The sequence below is a fragment of the Haemaphysalis longicornis genome, unplaced genomic scaffold (genome assembly GCF_048455015.1).
Source record: "Haemaphysalis longicornis isolate Haplotype H1 unplaced genomic scaffold, Haemaphysalis longicornis Haplotype H1 scaffold_10, whole genome shotgun sequence".
Classification (NCBI taxonomy): domain Eukaryota; kingdom Metazoa; phylum Arthropoda; class Arachnida; order Ixodida; family Ixodidae; genus Haemaphysalis; species Haemaphysalis longicornis.
This window is the reverse complement of record NW_027526204.1, coordinates 16,289,071-16,307,255: the sequence shown is the minus strand read 5'-3', so window position 1 is coordinate 16,307,255 and position 18,185 is coordinate 16,289,071. Positions and strand designations below refer to the sequence as shown.

Below are 18,185 nucleotides of genomic sequence, written 5' to 3'. Positions count from 1 at the left end.
CGCAGGCACGTGGCTCAACAGACGCATAGACGAAGAAGAAGACGACCAGGCGAGGCGACAAGATGGCTGTGCATTGAACGGTTCTCTGTAAATAGTGTGAATATATTTGCTTTCTACAGACGACGACCTCCTCCCTTGCCTCCCTGGACGTTATTCCACAAGTACATTTAGTTTACTTAAAAAGCAACTGCGTCTTCATAGAGTATGCGATCGCCTGCAAGAGCTACCCGGGGACGCGGTTCTGCGCACTTCGTCGCCGCTCTTTCGGGCATCGGCGACGGTAGCAGCATATCACCACTGTCACCTCCAAATACGTCAAGCACAAATTAATTCTTTTGTCGCCTTGTTTAAATCTGATACTGGCGCAGTGAGAGGTTAACTTCATTTTGCAGCGTGGACAACGAATGCGGCTTTGTTTCGAATGCATACGTAGCAGAAAAACATGTTTCGGGGATATGATTACCCAATCCCGGACAATAACTAATGACTTTTATAAGGATATAAACCATGCAAAAATGCTAACTATATTCCAAGCCTGTATCCCATGAAACGCAAAAAGGGCTATTGTAAATCTAAAAGACATCTACACAAGACGATTCGAACTGCTTAGAGACATCTTGGCGAAGAAGTTATTTATAAAAGCCGTCCTGAAGAAGTCTTGTAGCTGTGCTAACGCGACGCTTATAGCCGTCTATCTGGGTGCTTGCAAGACATCTACAGGACTTCTTGTAGGATGTCTCAGCACCTTCTTGTTGACGTCTATACAACTTCTTTTCAAGGAGTTTTAAGACCTTTTCAAGAGGTATCAGGAATTACGTTATCCGCGTTTACTCAGGGGCTTCTTCGTGGCACCCACTAAATTCTTTCTCTGTACACACAGGCTAGCCTGAAATATCGCTACGAGCTGTCCCCACAACTGACGCACCCAGCAGCTGCTTTTGGAACACCGACTCGACTGCCCGCTGTTCTCCGAATAAATATCTTTGCTTAAACTGGCACGCAGTTTAAAAGATACTTAATCGGAGAAGGGCTGGTCATTGCCGAGTGTTCTGGAAGCAACCACAGGGTGTGTTAATTGTTGACAGCTGGCAGCAACATCCACAACCGGCCTGTGTGAACAGAGAAAGCATCAAGCGGGCAGCACAACTGAAGGTGATGTTAGCACAACATAAATAGGGGGTATTCGCATAAACTCACAAGAATAGAGTTGCTTCATGCCAGCTAGGTCTCATTTCACATGTTTTGTGTCCTGTGTACAAAATGATAAATCAACCTGTAATCTTTTGAAAACCAAGCTTTATTTGTAGTGCAACATTAGGTATATGCATTAAAGTAGAAGGAATTACAGGAGAAAGCTCTCACAAAAAAAGGTAACCGTCAACCCGCTATATACTTGTAAACAGGGATGATAGCTTCATGTGGCAGTCATCAGCAGTCTGGCTTGTTCCCATGAAGCTGAGTGTCCTTGCTTCTTGCCTCCAGCCGTGTTGCCCGTGCCAGCAGGATGCCTGGGTAGAACACAAGGCACTGTGTCACTTACAATGTGTACCAGTAGTGAGCAGTGAAAGGTATCAGACAGACAGCTACTTATTAAATTTCGTTGATGCGAAAGCAAGCTAGACAAATGGTTCGTTGGGGCGAGGACTGTGTTGCACTGACTTCTCTGGCTAACTGATGGGGAATTGGAAATTTTTCGTCGAAACGGAAATTTCGTTGAAGCGGAGTTCGTTGTAGTGGGGTTCGACTGTATTATTGATGGGTATAGGTGCCAGAAAGCAAGTATAAGAATTAAGGCTGCAGTAATTTTTATCCTTTACCAAAATGAATGAATTTCCAGGAAGGCAGAAAGGAATGTGCACCAGCAGCTGTAAATTGTCACACCTAGGGATGGACACCAGTATGTCCACTCGTGTGGGGAGTGGGGGAGGGCATGACAGGCAGATAGAGAGGAAACAAAGGCACAAGGGGGTATTATGTTTTACGCGCCGACGCTACACAGGCAATGAGGTGCGCCATAGTGGAGGTCCCCAGATTAACATTTTGACCACCTGCACGGGATCTCGAGCACAAGGGCGTTTTTGCTTTCGACCTCCATCAGAAAAGCGGCCGCCACAATTGAGAAGCGAACCTGCGACCTCAGGCTCAGCTGAACGCCTTAGCCACTGACGGCGGGTTGTAGGGTATTAAAAGTACACCGAAGTGAATTTGTCAAGCTCCTGTCTTTTTTGTTTGAACTGCGTATAATGGCTCAAATAAACACACTTTTCATCATTTATCCTGTCGATAAGGCGGTATTTATTTTATGAGGCCTGAAAGGGGAAAAACTGCCATGCGCGGTCTTAGGCAGCCACAGCAACTAAAGCAGTGACGTTCATACAAGTTACTACGTAATTGGACAATGTCCAAGATTAGAATTCAAACCAGTTTGTTTCGGTTCTGTAAACTACCGTATTTACTCGCATAATTTGCACACCCTTAAGTTTTGCTAGGTTTACAGAAACAGCGCCAAAATTGTGAATTTAGTATAGAAAATACCGCCCAAAAACAAATAAACCACTTAGTGCTATGGGATTTGAGCTTGCGAATTGCATAACAATATACCTAGTGCTCCAGATCACTCCGCCATAAGCCAGTGTCGGCAAGGGCATAAGTATAATGTATATAATGTATACCCAGTTCACATTTTTATCTAGGTTCGGCATTCCAAGCAGCCCGGACGACTATTTCTTGACTAGCGCTTCTGCAGTAAGCATCCCTCAAATTTTCACAAATACCTCACCTTTAGTGACTGCATTCCTTTAGCAGAAAAGCGTTCATAGATGTGTGATCGTGCTGGTGACTGCTGTGCTAGTTCACCCAGCACAAAAAAGCGCTTCATGCACCCTGATTTTTCCCTGTATGGCAAGTTTCAGTTGACCTTATTTTCTTAGTACCTATATTAAGTAGAATAGAATGCAAGCTTGGGATAGTTGGTACATTCCGAAAAAGAAAACTGCGATTAAAACGAGGACACGAGAAAAGACGACTAGACACACAGGGCGCAGACTAGCAAGTGATTTTTTATTTGAGTGAAAAACACATCATGAAGGAAACTGCGATCTACACATGTGCGATAACCTAGGGCACAGGACTAAGATGAACAACCAAATCACACCCAAAAGTCCAGTCACGAAACGCAATCTTCGCCTTTTTTTCAGAATCGCGTACTGCAAAAATCTCCCTCCTGCGCGCACACCTGTAATGCTTTGTAAATTCGCGTGCTTCGAGGCGTGGCGCACAGCCTTCGCAGTTCTTTACAGTGGGTGGCCAGGTTGCTGCCAGTAAAAGTGCGGAGGCTGTCGGCGTGTACCCTCAGTCGATCAATTATGCATCGGCCCGTTTAGCCAATGGTGTGATCATCCACTGGACAAGGGGGTTTTGTAGACGACGCATGCTTGAAAGTTAAAAAAGCACTTCTCATGTCTTTTCCAGCACCCCGCATGTCTATTTTCTTCGGTGTTTACATGCTTACACAACTTGTGTAGCTTGTTAGGTGCTGAAAAAACAACACTAACCCCCACCATTTCCCTAGCTTTCTTGATCCTGTGCCCAACATTATGAACATAAGGTAAAACGGCCATCTTGTCGCCCTTGCCCCGTTCACACGTCGTCTTCTTGGTGCGTGACTCGACAAGAAGCTTCTCGCCAACTGCCCAGATAAGGTCGCAAGGAAACCCTGCTTCCTTCAGTCGCTCCACCTGTGAACAGAAACTCGCCTCAGCTTGGTGTGTGCACGAGCGTTGCAGCGCATTCCCGAGAGCTGACGTGAAGTGAAGCAGTCCTTTTTGGAATGAGGGGAATAGATCCAACACACATGGTCACAGTTCACCTTGGGCTCCATATCCAAAAACTGCATCAATCCCCCGACCGGTGCTTCTATTGTTTACGAAAAGACATTGAGGGTGGAACGAAAGAGTTCAAAACACTTCTTCAACTTGATGTGTAGTGCCCTCTGAATTGAGCTGCTACAGCACTAGGAAGTCGTCAACGAAGCGGAAAATCTTAATGACGTTAGTGCAGAGCAACGGAAGCAACTGACGAAGTTGTCGAAACGTGCGAGTACGAGGTCACTGAATATTGGGGCAAGACACGACCCTATACGTACGCTGTCTTTAGGAACATAGGAACGACTGCACACCCCTTGAATTGGCTCAGCTCTGGTTGGGCCGCTGGCACCGTCGCAGAGTCACAACCGCCGGTTGTGCCAAATCCTTCGGGCCTCCGTATGAAAGATTCGGCACAACCGGCGGTTGTGACTCTGCGACGGTCCAGCGGCCCAACCAGCTGAGCCAATTCAAGGGGTGTGTAGTCGTCCCTATGTTCCTAAGGACGGCGTATGTATAGGGTCGTGTCTTGCCCCAATATTCAGTCACCTCCTACTCGCACGTTTCGACAACTTCATCAGTTGCTTCCGTTGCTCCGCACTAACGTCATTAAGATTTTCCGCTTCGTTGACGACTTCCTAGTGCTGTAGCAGCTCAATCCAGAGGGCACTACACATCAAGTTGAAGAAGTGTTTTGAACTCTTTCGCTCCACCCTCAATGTCTTTTCGTAAACAATAGAAGCACCGGTCGGGGGATTGATGCAGTTTTTGGATATGGAGCCCAAGGTGAACTGTGACCATGTGTGTTGGATCTATTCCCCTCGATCCAAAAAGGACTGCTTCTCTTCACGTCAGCTCTCGGGAATGCGCTGCAGCGCTCGTGCACACACCAAGCTGAGGCAAGTTTCTGTTCACAGGTGGAGCGACTGAAGGAAGCAGGGTTTCCTTGCGACCTTATCTTGGTAGTTGGCAAGAAGCTTCTTGTCGAGTCACGCCCCAAGAAGACGAGGTGCGAACGGGACAAGGGCGACAAGATGGCCGTTTTATCTTACGTCCACAATGTTGGGTACAGGATCAAGAAAGCTAAGGAAAAGGTGGGGGTTCGTGTTGTTTTTTCGGCACCTAACAAGCTACACAAGTTGTGTAAGCGTGTAAACTCTGAAGAAAATAGACATGCGGGGTGCCGGAAAAGACACGAGAAGCGCTTTGTTAACTCTTCTTGAACCGCGCGGTTTTAAAACTTAGACAAGGGAAGAGCACACAAGGACGGGACTCGCGCTTTGCCCCGTCCTTGTGTGCTCTTCCCTTGTCTAAGTTTTAGAACAACGCGGTTTAAGAAGATGTATAACCAACTAGCCCCCGTTTTAGCCTTGCTTTTTTAACTGTCAAGCTGCGTCGTCTACGAAACACCCTTGTCTTCTGGGTGATCGTACATTGGCCAAATGGGCCGATGCATTAATGATTTACTGAGGGTACACGCCGACAGCCTCCGCACTTTTACCGGCAGCAACCTGGCCACCAACTGTAAAGACTGCAAAGGCTGTGCGCCACGCCTCAAAGCATGCAAAGTGACAAAGCGTTACAGGGGTGCGTGCAGCAAGGAGATTTTTGAAGCGTACGCGATTCTGAAAATCAAGGCGAAGATTGCGTCAGTTCACCGTCAGTGTCCCTACTAAGCACCGAGATCGCGTATCATAACGGGACTCTTGGGGGTGATTTTTGTGTCCTTGGACTACCCCGGCACTCACCTTGTTTGTTTATGTGCGAAGCGATTGCACATGCCTAGTGTAGGGTTCTTTGCCCCCCGTGTTGCGCTCAGTCTTTTGGCTGTGGTTTTGGTTGTTTACCTTTGTTCTGTGCCCTAGGTTACCGCAGTTGCCTTCATGATGTGTTTTTCACTAAAATAAAAAATCACTTGCTAGTCTGCACCCTATGTGTCTATTTGTCTTCTCTTGTGTCCTTGTTTTATCTGCAGTTTTCTTTTTTGTACATTTATTAACTTTGATAAAGCTTCTCCCACCTTCAATTGGCCTTTGATTTTTTTCACTAGCATACCAGTCAGCGGAGCGTCGCATGTGTGGAGTGAGTTAAAACAGAATACAGTCTACAAACTAACAAACTAAAGGCAGATATTTCCAGGCACAAACAGGTCATGGCTTAGTTTCAACTGAGCAAACAAATTAAGACGACCCGCTGGCGGCCAGAAGACTATACGCTGGACCGACTGACTCTGTCGGAGGGTCGGCGAGCCGCACAGTAGTGCAGCCAAACCATCTTGTTTTGATGTCACACAAAATGTCAGGAAATCAGCAAGAAGGATGCGGAGGAAGGCCGCATTTTTTAATTGATTATTTCTACCGAATAAATTCACGTAAATGCCGCGAGTGGTGAAAATATGGCCTAGAGACTCCAGACTACAATTCGCACTAGTATTCCTGCAATATTTACAAATCACTTCAGTGACGCTTAAAAAGGGGTATTAAAAAAGACGCACACACACATGCACAAGAGAAGATAACAATCAAACAAACCCTCAGTTCCTCAATGTTGTTCCAAATCAACCGGGCTGGGAGGCGAGGCGTGGGGATGACTCCTGAGGCATCCAGGTAGGAGCCCAGGACCTTGTGGACTTTGTCCTGCTCCCTGGCACAGCCCGGCAGCAACAGCAGCTGGTCCAGCAGCCGAAGATTCCGCCGTGAGGCCAGCAGCTCGCCTCCATGTTGTTAAATCTGGCCACTCTCCATGGCCAGCAGGCAGGGCTGTCAGCCACCTCCAGGTGGTGTTTCTCTGCTTGGAACCCACATGGGGCACAGGACGGCTGAGAGCTGCTGGAAGGGGAGGAAAACAACTAAGAGGAGCCCCAAAAGCAGCATCCTGGGCACACAGAAATGTTTAAACAAGTAAAATGCCTTCGGTACAGACGAGTTTCTGCCGCACAGACGTCTTTTAGCAGTGACTATGAAATGCCTCAGGACAAGCACCAAAAGAGTTCATGCGATGTGTACGTACACCACATGAGCCAACAGATCATGAAGGAACTTGGCTTTCATTTAAAAAACGACTATCGGGGTAGCATTCAATTCGGTAGGCTACAGAACTTTTCATGAAACCAGAATGAACGAAACACAGTCACTTAGTGGACAGTTTGATGTACACGAAAACAACATCCTGAAGCTAAAACGACTACATGGCAATAAAACACAATATGACAAGATTCCCTGAAAACACCTTTGAGCTTGTTTAAGTAAGCAGAAAATGTAACGAAACAAAACAGACACTTGCGCTAAACCCACGTTTCTCTGGTTAAATATGCATGAAAGTAGAACTATCGTGACAGGTCCAAAGTTGTTTTTTGTGCCATTTTGTCCAGTGCTGCCACCATTCTAGCTTTACCCTCAGGTAAAAGAGACTGCCCACTTTCGACATACCTGCAGCTCTTGGACTTTATGTCGAGGCTAATTAGATGCTCCGTATTCGCCACCATGTTATTTTTGTGGTCTCCACTTCTTGCTGGAGCCTGTCTCGGGCATCATGACTAGGACCAGCCTTGGCTGTGTCAAGACACCACTGCTTAGCTGCCTGAGCTTCTCAGCCACAATGCGCTCTTGGCAGTCTTTGCTCGATGTTTGTACTGCTCTCAAAACCTCTGGTGTCACATTGAGGTGACTTGCATCTCCGTCAAAGCGCTTGAAGAACGAAACAATGTGCCTGATGCCATGAACAGTTTGTATCGCACACTGAGCCCTTTCATTAAGGTGCCGGCAGTTCTTATTGAAGCCCATTTCCCCAACCGCTTTTCTATGTAGAATGCACAGCAATGCCTTCACTAGCCAAGCCAAGAGAGGGAATTTGGTTTTGTTGTTAGCCTCCTTCTTCTCAAAACTCTGCTACCAATACTCGTTAATTCGCGTAGACGGATCTGATCAACATGTTCAAGCTGGACGACCATGTATTCATCCATCAAAGTCAATTCATCGGTTAGATCACTTGCAGCACCCTAAAATGAGCTCTAGAGGACTTTTCTTTCCTCAGCTGTGGGCTTAAAGGGATACATAAAAGCCTTTTACAAAAGTTACAAAAGGCCTTTATTGTCGCGTAGTACCAATATAGCGATGCAATGCCGTTGGAATTATTGATCTACATTCAGTATTAGCTGCGCCAGAAGCAATTAAGTGCACCTCTCCCCCCTTGCCGATCGATTCCTCCTCCCTCTCTGCTTATTTCAAAGCAACTGGAAACACTGGGAATAGCCATGTGACATCGCGACGCTCAACTTCCGTTCTCCGCTAGCCACATTCCTGCGCCTAGGCACGCGTCAATCGCTGCAGACCCGCCTTTGCCTCGGGATCGCGCAGGAAGGAAGAGCAACCGGACGCCAATGGCAGTGACGTTGCCGGCGACCGACGATCGGCCGAATCAGGGGGGCGCCTCGCCGTTGCGTCAGCCGCGGTCGGCGTTGCGTCAGCCGCGGTCGGCGTTGCGTCAGCCGCGGTCGGCTCGCTGCGGTGGCGCGCTCATCGGCTGAAAAAGGCGATCTTCAAAAATTGTTTACAAATTATCTGTACAACGTATGGGGCTCAAACTTGGCTCAAAAATCCCCCGTTATGTGTTCTACCACCTGAAGGCATTTGATTGCCACCTTCACAAAGCTTTTCTGGGTCCCTTTAAGAAGCGCAGGCTCTGCAAAATGAAAGGCAGTCGTGCAGAAGGCACTCAGCACATTTTATGTAAAAACTTCCTTCCACTTCATTTTACGTAAAAGATGCCTTCAACGCCCGTGGCGTAAAGGACTCCTCCCACCAGAGCCAAAACATTGCGGAAACCCGGCGAAACGAAGCTTCGGCACAAGATTGGCGCAGATTGCTTGAAATGAAGAAGGATGTAGCAGGATTTACCTTTCGGCACGGTTCGGCGCAGATATCACATCACTGGTTCGTTGCCCTTGAGCTCCCTGTGTCTGGGCTCCCACTGCGGCCGCAGCCAGGCGCCCCGATACAGCACTCCATGCACCATGAGTGAGCACAAGTCGCCCTCCGGATGCGCAGCAGGGCAACCCAGGAGTAGCATTGCAGGGCACAGCGCTGGGGCCAGGTCCAGGCTGACACCCACCAGCTCGGCTGTGGCTGAGGATACAGCACACTACAGCAGCGCCTGCCGGGTGACCTCCCCTAGCATGGCGCCTGCTGAGGCCGAGCCCTGTCGCTGCCGCACAGAGCCGCCCGAATAGGCCAGGGTGTGGCCCTTCAGGTCATCTCGGACGATGGCCTAGGCCAGCTGAGCTGCCCACAGTGGGGCCGTCTGTTGTTTGCTGCGCTTGCCCAGGATTTCCAGTTGCACCTCGGCCACCAGAGCAGGAGACCAACCAGGGCCCTCCCATCCAGAGGCCACCACCTGGGACATTTTATGATTACTGGACCAATAGGTGCAAATAGCAGTTCGGAAGGGGAAAACACGCATTTACCTTAGGAAATAGGATATAACGGTGTGATAAACATTGCTAAGCCACAAGTGACAAAGTTCTGAGGTTTGCAAGCCCGTCGAATTGCCCTGCAGCTGGCTAAACAGCAACCACTTGATCTCCCAGGTACGACGCTGAAATTGAAGCCTTTGTCATCTCCTGCCCTAACATCATTTTGACGCCCCTTTAAGCCACTCTAGAGTACATATAACAACCTAGGACAACCCAATGAACGTAGTTATAAATATTCCTAGGTGAAACCTGAAGACAAGAAAACTAGACACAAGGGCAGCTCTATGCAAAGCGGTAACATGATGGGCAGTGAGCACAAATTGCACAGCTTCTCTCTCATTTAGTGCACACAAAGTGCATACCACATCCTGCCAAAACCTGATGCACCCAGCATAACCGGTTAATTGCACTGTAAACACATCATGGGTCTGCAAGGAAAATTCCAATTGCAACATCAGCTATACACAAAAAGTGGTTACCTTCTGTAAATGAGAAACGTCCTAATTGACCCTGTGCAAGCGCGGCTTGGCCTACTCACACATGGACAGGTTGATCAGCGACACCTCCTTGGCAGCTTTGTTGACATCCAGGGCTTGAAAAGGCGCCCTGAACGCACCGACCAGATGCCGGCAAAAATGCGAGATAATAAAGTGTACACAACTAAAGCACTGAGAATTAAAGCAGTTTGAAACTTAAGGTAAGCAAAACTTATCTCGAGGTAAACAAGGATGCAGAGGGGTTTTACTACTCTAACATGAAAATATCCTACTGCACAAGGACAAAAAAGAAGTCAAAAGCTCATTCACCGGCCTTTGCCTGTGAATGAGCTTATCTTATTCAAAAATCTCAAACCTGCTACAGTGAAAGGCTTAGAATGAATAAAACTCTAGGGCAGTGCCTTGAACATGCACACAATATTTTGGGAAGGTCTGGTACTACTCATAACTCAAATGTGAGTTAGCAGAAGAAAACTAAAATATGTCAGACACTAGCAATACCATTGCAAACTTTCTCCATAAACAAACGTTTGCAGCTAGATAATATGCCATTCTCCTTTTGTCATACTGTTTTATGTGACAGGAGACAACTAAAATGGAACAAGTAGTAAGGCAAATGTGCAGTCTATTAGCTTCATTTTTAGCTCAGACAGAAATTTACTAAATATGCCCATCATGAATATCTGAAGACAACTGATCACATCAACAATAAATGCAGCATGGAGATATGGTAACGGTCAGTGGCAATGAAAATTGTCTTAAATTGGCCCCACTCCAGCTTTATTTTTGGTCCAGATTACAAAATCGCACGACATGCATTTCATACGGGTTTTTGGAAACAGATGGTGCATTAACTCCTACAATTTGTGTTCAGAATAACGAATATTCCTCCGTCATTTCCATTGTTTTCTTTGGAGTTATGAGTAGGATTATTGTATTGTTGAGTTTTAGTGTGCGGACGCACCATAATGCGCAACAACTGTCTAGTATTTGTAATGTCCATACGCTAAAGTGTGCTCTTAAACGCACTGACCTATGTAGGATTTTATCACATCAAAGGGACCTTACAAACGATTTCTGATTCAGTCTCTGTAGTCACATGCGTTATCTACTGGCTATTTTCCGGAATCTGTGAGAAACATTGCGTACATGCGGACTTACTGCAAACTTCTTGCTTTTTTTTTTGTTAGTGTCATCTTGGTAGCAGTGACAACAGACAATGAGTGGAGCCTGGAAGAAACTACAACTCTGTCCTCTCAACGTGTTCTCAGACGCTTTCTTTTACTATTATTTCTTCTCGGCCAGTGCGTCATATATAATCTGAGAATGTGAGCGAAAAACAAGAAAAACGGGGTTACAGCATGAAAGGCGCCAACTATAAAAAATAAGTACAGTTGCCCCCCCCCCCCCCATTTTGCCTTAATAGGGTATTTACATTGCACTCCATCGTTGTGCTGTGACATCACCGAAATTTATGAAAGTTTTGTGCATCACTAGTCCATAAAGGCTCAGCGCGAGCTCGGCTGATAGCCTGTGCATTCGTTGTACTGCTTGTACCATTTCAACAGTTTTCTTTAACGAGAAAGGTAATGCCAAAAGTTTGCAAGCCCAAGCGTGTACTTCTTCACAAATTGTGGTGCTGGGCACCGGCGTGTGGTGCGCACAGAATTCGCCAAACTACGGTACTGTGCAGTGATAGCTCATTAACGACGACCGCAAGAAACTCTGCTACTACTTATCACGCTAGTAGCTACTCACCTTTGTTCGTGCCGAGTCGTTTCCGGACGCTTGGGGAACCGTGGCAGTCTTCACGCATACAAAGGCTTGAGCAAGGTATTTTGGAGATGCATTTAAAATACCATTTACCTATTTACTCTCTCAAAAGCATTTTTTTTTTGCGCAAACAACCTTACAAACGCAAGAGCAACTTTTAGGAACGACAAACGCGACCAACGGTTGTTATGTTTGAAATTTGAATAGACCCTATGCAAAATGCGCCCCGCCATCTCACGTCGACTCCGGTAACTAGGTCCGCCATTTTGGTACGGTCGTTTGAAACCGAAACCAATTAGCAAAACATAGAAGGCGGGCATTGACCGCTCTTGGTGATGGACTACAATGCCGGAGCATTGCTTCGTGCCGCAGAGCACGCAATGCGGAAATACCGGTTCAAATGGAGAAAAGGTACGTTAAGTTCCACGCTTTTGAACGAACTTTGTGACGCGAACTGTGCCGGCGCGAGCAACCTTTGTGACACGCTGGGCGCGGTGCTCTTGGAGCGAATATTTGTCGTTGGTTCGCTAAGCGCGGGGTTCCGTAGTCGCTGTCCGTATGAAAAATACAGCTGCGTTGGAGTTCTGTTGTCCAGCCTTTGTATTCTAAATGAAGCCTGAGCGTGCGCCGCCTATTCACGTGACTGACAGCGGCGCTCGACCGGGAAAACAGTACTACACGTTGCCAAAATTAGGCTGTTTCTTTACTCATCCCTGTGGCTCTGCGCCCGCTTCATTTCATTGTTAAATGGTACCGCTTAGCCCCTACACGAGCCTTTATCTTACCTAGGGCTGTAAACAAACTTTTCTTGCCGCACTACGCCGTCACGGCGCGGTTGAAAATTTCCTCTGTGGCGGGCGCGCACGGTATGGGAGTGTGTTGTTGGTTTCTTTACGTTGCATTTAGCCGCGTGTCGTTGCAGAAGTGGCGAACACTGTTTTATGATGATCTAACGGTGGAAAATTCGAGCTTTTGCACTTGGTTCCCGATTTGCCGGGCTGAAAGGTTTGTTGTTACGCCAAGTTAACTTGGTGCCCATTGTCATTCCAGCAACGATGTATTTACTGTCGAATACTTTGCGACTAAAATACACACTCACTCCTCTAGTTTTGTCACATGCTGCATGCATGCCTCCGACGTAATGATAGTGGCCATTGATGTAGGTAGCTGAGACAATTTTCAAGTTTTATTCAAAAAGAAAAAAAGAAAACGGCCAAAGTTGCATCAGGCCGCCGCGCATCAGCTTGAGTGCTTTTGCGTTTTTTGTATCCACAGTGAAAATCCCAGTAAATTAAACTACTTCACTGATTTATACCGCGTGCAGTATAGCAAACTGTGGATATAAATGGAACAAAAAGAAGCATTGGCGCACCCCTGCATGTCGCGGTCTAGTAAACACGACGTTGCCCAGCCTCTGCGTGCTCGCGAGATGACCACGGCGAAATGTGCACGAATGCTTGCTGGTAGCTCATAGGTGACCCTTCAGGTGCCATGCCAGTCCTTGTTTCTGTCACTGGGGGGAGGAGGAGCGGGAGGCCAGCACAACTGGGGCAAAAAACTCATTCCCAAGGCTACCAAGTTTTCTCCCAAGCGCCTGCGCGGCACTTTGTTGCTGCTCGCATTGCTCCTGTACTCGACGTGCATCGAACAGACGCATTGGCAAGGGAAGGGAGGGGCCATTTTATCGCGGGCTTCTCCAGTCAATGTTTTGGACACTCGCTGGCTTGATGCCCTGCTGTCTCGGACATCCCCACTGTTGTGGCAGCTCAGTGTACGCAAGCTCCGGTGGCGCCTCTTAAAACCTTCGGCTTGCAAGATGGCGAGTAGGTGCACAGCAGCCAGGATGTGACTCCATGCTCCACTGCAACCCGCCGGGCACTCGCACGATGCCTCCCCAATCGCCCCACTGTCCGTCTCAAAGGTGAGGCACACAACATAGGACCGGCCACTTTTCTTCTGGGAGTGAAAGCAGCTGCTGAGCACATGGATGAGGCCCAACCTGCAAGAAAAGAGAGAGTATCAGTAAATAACACTCAGGGAAGAACAGGACTAGTCCGCTACTGTTTATGGTAAAGGGACAGAGCAGAAAGAAGTGGCCGCAAGTAACAGACTCAAAATGACCAGATTTTGTGTCTTGCTTAACACTGTTGCAAGGGCAATAATCTACACCTCAAACAGCAATAACGTCAAAATTGTTCGTCAAGTTTGAGCGTGCAAGTATCTCTGCATGCTTTGTTAATGCATTTTTCAAAAGAAGGAAGTTTAACATTTAAAAACCTGAGCGTGCGTAATGATAACAGTACCCGCATAATCGTGTTCTTCATAACTTAAGCAAGCAATAATATGATTATCTGGAACTCACTTCCAGAATCTTTCGAGATAAAGAGGTAAACATTCGGGCTATACCGATGACCCATCGAATTAAAAAACATCTTCTAGTTCAGTGAGTTCGAGCTAACGAGGTTTTACTGTATTATCTATTCGTGCACACCAAAAACATGCGCTTTAGAAACAAACACAACCACCCCACCGCCAAAAAAGGAGAAGACACACAAACAGATTTTTGCGCAGAACATGCGCAATAAATAATGAAAACACACACAAAAAAAGAAAATTCAAGGCGTATTCGCGCTTTTGTAGTTGACTTCGCCGCAAAGCACGGTTGCTTTGCGGCAAACGCGCGGGCGGACGACCGTCACGGAAAACGGCCGCAACCTTTCCGTAAACATCTTCGCCAAAAATCGTCCCGTAAATTCCATGTACAGCATTTGAAAATACCTAATCCACCCACTAGCGGTACGGTCTGGCGATTGTCGCTCTCCTCTTTCAGGGTTACTGCAACAGGGTCGCCGCTACGCATTTGCGTGGTAAACAACGGTGAACAAAGTGCTCTACAAATGCTCATACCGGTTAACTCGCGTCAAGTAAAAACAAAGGATTTACTTACTGCGAGTCGCACGTGTTTGTCCGCACCGATGAAGGCGAGCAATGCGCCTCGGTGGCTAGGCGGCATGCCCTGCTCCGCTGCTGCTCGGATGGGTCTTTGGCGCGACACCCCGAGTGGTATGAGTCTTCAGACACAGTCGGCAGCGCAGGCAAGTCCTTCGTCCACAATCCGCGGTCGAGAGCCGGAAAACACCGTCCAGTTTGAGCCATACCGCGTTACCGTCACCTACTCTTCCACAGTAAACAATACGAGACTTCCCGATCGGCGCCCGTACCAATATGGCCGACGGTCTCGTTTACATCAGTGTTGCTAGATCACCAAGCAATTTCGCATAGGGTCTATTGAAGCGACAGAGGAACCCCTGGTGCCCTGGTGGTGCTGAAAACTACTACCACAAATGCATAAACTAAAAAGTAAAATATTTTCGCTTAATAAAAAGCAAAAAACGTTTTATAAGCCAAGTTTTTTTTAAATCCAACAAACTACTCCTTTATTACAATGTTTAACGGCTTTTTATCTTTTTTTTTGAGTGAGCACTCAGCGCGCGCTTTTTGAAGTTTGCAGCGGTTCGGTTCTACAATTTTGGATTGAATCAATTGGAGTTTCGCCTGTCAAAATGCTTCTTTAAGTCTTCGGTACTTTGCCCATGCGTTATCGGGCACTCTGCCTATCTTCGGCACCGTGTGGAGCAAGGAAGCAACGAGTTATTTTCCAGAAAGGTGGAATAGGGTCGTCTGCTTCGCTGAACGCTAGCGAGCCTTTTTGGTAGAAAATAACTTTCGCTATCCCAAATGTTCCCAGTTGGATGCATAGCTGTTCATTTTTTTAGCTCCGGAAGATGCTGCTTGATGTGTGAATTGTGAACGCCAGCCAGCAGCAACACGCAGCAGCAGCAGCAGCAGCAAGCAGCAAAGTTTTCCTTACAGGGCCCATGCAGACAAAATACAAGTTCGTCGCATTCGGAATATTTGGTGTTTTATAGTGCCTCCAGTGCTCGTCCGGTAGCAAACGATGTTTTATACACGGACGGAATCTATAAACGTTGCGCCAGCCTAGGCCATAATCACTAGCGCCACCTTTAGTGCTATTACGCCGACGCAGCGCAGCTCCAGCCCAAGCGAGGTCTGGGACGCGCTCATTAGTGCGCGTGGTTCAACCAGGTTCAACTCCACAGTTGCACAAAACATTGCAGTCCGATTCGCCTCGCCATGCCTCTTCAATGCTCCAGCCTTCACGCCAGCCCTCACATCTTGCGCAGTCGATGCCCGAGCCTATGTGCAACCACGCAGCCACGCAAGTACGCCAACGCTGTAACTAAGCCGGCCTTCGCCGTTGGACCAGTGCGCCATTTTGTCTTCCTCGCCCAAGCGTTTTGCACCGTTCACTCGCTTGCCTCCTTGTGCGCGTCTGCGCTTGCTTGCTGGCGGACGCTCCAGCAAGATTGTGTTTTGTGTGTGACCGCCTGCGTGTATCCGGCTCGGCAGCATATCATGCCGGGCATTGTGTGGGAGCGGCTCGTCTCAGTGACAATGTCGCGCCTATTCATCGACCTCATACGGAAAGAATTGGCACGGCGACAGCTGGACACAGCCGGTTTCAAAGAAGAGATAATTCGGCGACTGGAAGCCGACATTCGGCAGCAGCATGAAGCTAGCCCCCCGGTTGAACCGAAGGCTTCTGCCTCGTCCGCCGCGGTGCCTTTGACGCTAGACCCAGCCACGGTACTTAACCTTGCCAGACACAGTGCCAAAGACTGCCTGCAACATGATCCGTTGCCTTTGCCAGAGCAGCCGCCATGGCAAGTGTTAGTGGCCCAAACATTGCCCTCACGAAGTGCCCCTGTCGCATGACACCGTCGCATCCGACGCGGTGTTTGCGCGCCATCATCCCAATATTCCATCGTCCCGCTTCGCAGCCAGCCCACTCCCAGCCAGCACGCAGTTATAAAAGGTACATTGGCCGAACACAGAGCTGTTTTTGCTTGCCACAGCGATGATCTTGACCATATCATTGATAGGAAGCTCCGTGTTTACCTGCTAGCGTGTTGCCCTACAGTCGGCGCTCATACCGGTACGATGGAGAAGGCAAGCAGTTCCTGAAAACTCGGGGGCCCTAATGAACCATGGCTTTAAAGGGGAATGTAATGAGCTACAATCAAAGCCATCATCCGTGCCTTGCTCATCGCAGCCAAGCAGCCGCTAACTCTACAGCTTCTGTGCGAATTCAAAACGAGTAAAGGCTACGAGCTTCCATTCAAACAGTACGGCGTCTGTGGCCCCTCCGCTTCCTTCTGAGCCTCCCGGATGCCGTATGCTCGACACGGGTGGGTGGCGAAACCAAGTTCTGTCAGGCCAGTTCTCACAAAGGAAGTCAAGCACATACAGAATTCCTTCAACAGCCAGAAAGAGGTCATACCGTTGGTGAACCACCTGCCAACAGCAAGCCCAGCATGCCGAAAACTTTGTCCATGGACAGAAAAAGGGAAGAACGCTCGTGAGCCAGCCACCTACAGGTTCCAAGCCCGTCAACAGCGCCAACCAGGCGCGAGCTGTGCAGCAGCCAACGCCCAACTCGAGCCATCTGTGGTACCATAAGAGATTAAGGACAACTTGTGCCGCACCTGGCTGACCACTTCGTGAGTGGCATCGATGTACTTCAGCTGGACAAAAGCCCATGCCTGAAAGTTTTTGCAGCAGCACCGACCATTCAGCATTTGGCTACAAGACGAGCAAGGACTTCCTGCGTAGCAATTGTGGCATACTGTGTGCCACATGCAGCTCCATGAGACTGTTTGAGAGGGTGTCGGCAACCTCCTGTCCAAGGACAACTGGCACGCCTTTCACGAACCTCGAAGCCAAGGCTAAGGCCCTTACCATGCTTCAGTGTGCATGAAACTGCCAGTGCAAGGAAGCAGGACAGTGTAGACTCACCTCTGCAGTCAGTACAGCCACAGCTTAAACGGTACAATGCGCTTATTGGCTGTCTAGCCACCTAGATGACTTGGTGCACGAGTGAAGCGTGCGGCAGTGTTTCCCCCGCGTGTATGAGTGTTGTGCCTGTTGTGGACAATGTGCGGATATTACTGTCCACGAGACGTGGTCAACCAAACTGGTGGGGCGGGGTGCGAGCAGCCCATGTGCTGTAGTCATTGGGGGATCACTAGCATCACCTTCAGTGCCATCACGCCACGCAGCTCCAGGCCCATTCGAGGTCTGGGACATGCTTGCTTGTTTGTGCTTCATTTGTGCCCGCCTCCGGTGTGGTCGATCGTGTTGTATAATGTTCAAATAAATGCGTTCCTTTAAATAACTCCCATTCGCCTCACCATGCCACCTGAATGCCCCAGCCTCCACGCCCAGCCCTCACAGTACCGCATACGGTGCAATTCATGAATTGCGAGGAGGACCAGAGATAGCGCAAATAAAAGTAATGTGGTTTTAGCAGCACAATATTTACAACAATCGAAGCCTAAACCTAAAAAATAGCCGCAGTGATTTCATTGAATCGGCAGATTTGAAGATCCACGGCGGGTAAAATGGATCACAAAAAGAATCTGGCTTGGATGTTTTTAAAAAAGCATAGTAGAGATAAAAAATGGAGGTGATTTCTTGCTGAATGGATGTCGGGATTTTTTA

The 18,185-nt window shown here is 48.1% G+C and overlaps 1 protein-coding gene and 1 long non-coding RNA gene across 4 annotated transcripts in view; one reads left to right on the top strand and one right to left on the bottom strand.

The window, feature by feature from the left end:
• Nucleotides 1-18,185, top strand: part of LOC144158244 (uncharacterized) — a gene marked incomplete in the record, with an annotated part of 583,448 nt that overhangs the window by 89,813 nt on the left and 475,450 nt on the right.
• LOC144158230 (uncharacterized) lies at nucleotides 1,277-11,796 on the bottom strand. Of its 3 annotated transcripts, XR_013319991.1 has the most exons (5): nucleotides 11,589-11,796; nucleotides 9,872-9,939; nucleotides 8,759-9,254; nucleotides 6,395-6,691; nucleotides 1,277-1,508 (listed from the first exon to the last, which is right to left on the bottom strand). It is a non-coding gene; the product is annotated as an uncharacterized LOC144158230 (long non-coding RNA). The 3 variants fall into 3 exon arrangements; XR_013319990.1 differs by lacking the exon at nucleotides 11,589-11,796 and having other exon boundaries at nucleotides 9,872-10,546; XR_013319992.1 differs by lacking the exon at nucleotides 11,589-11,796 and having other exon boundaries at nucleotides 6,395-6,688; nucleotides 9,872-10,546.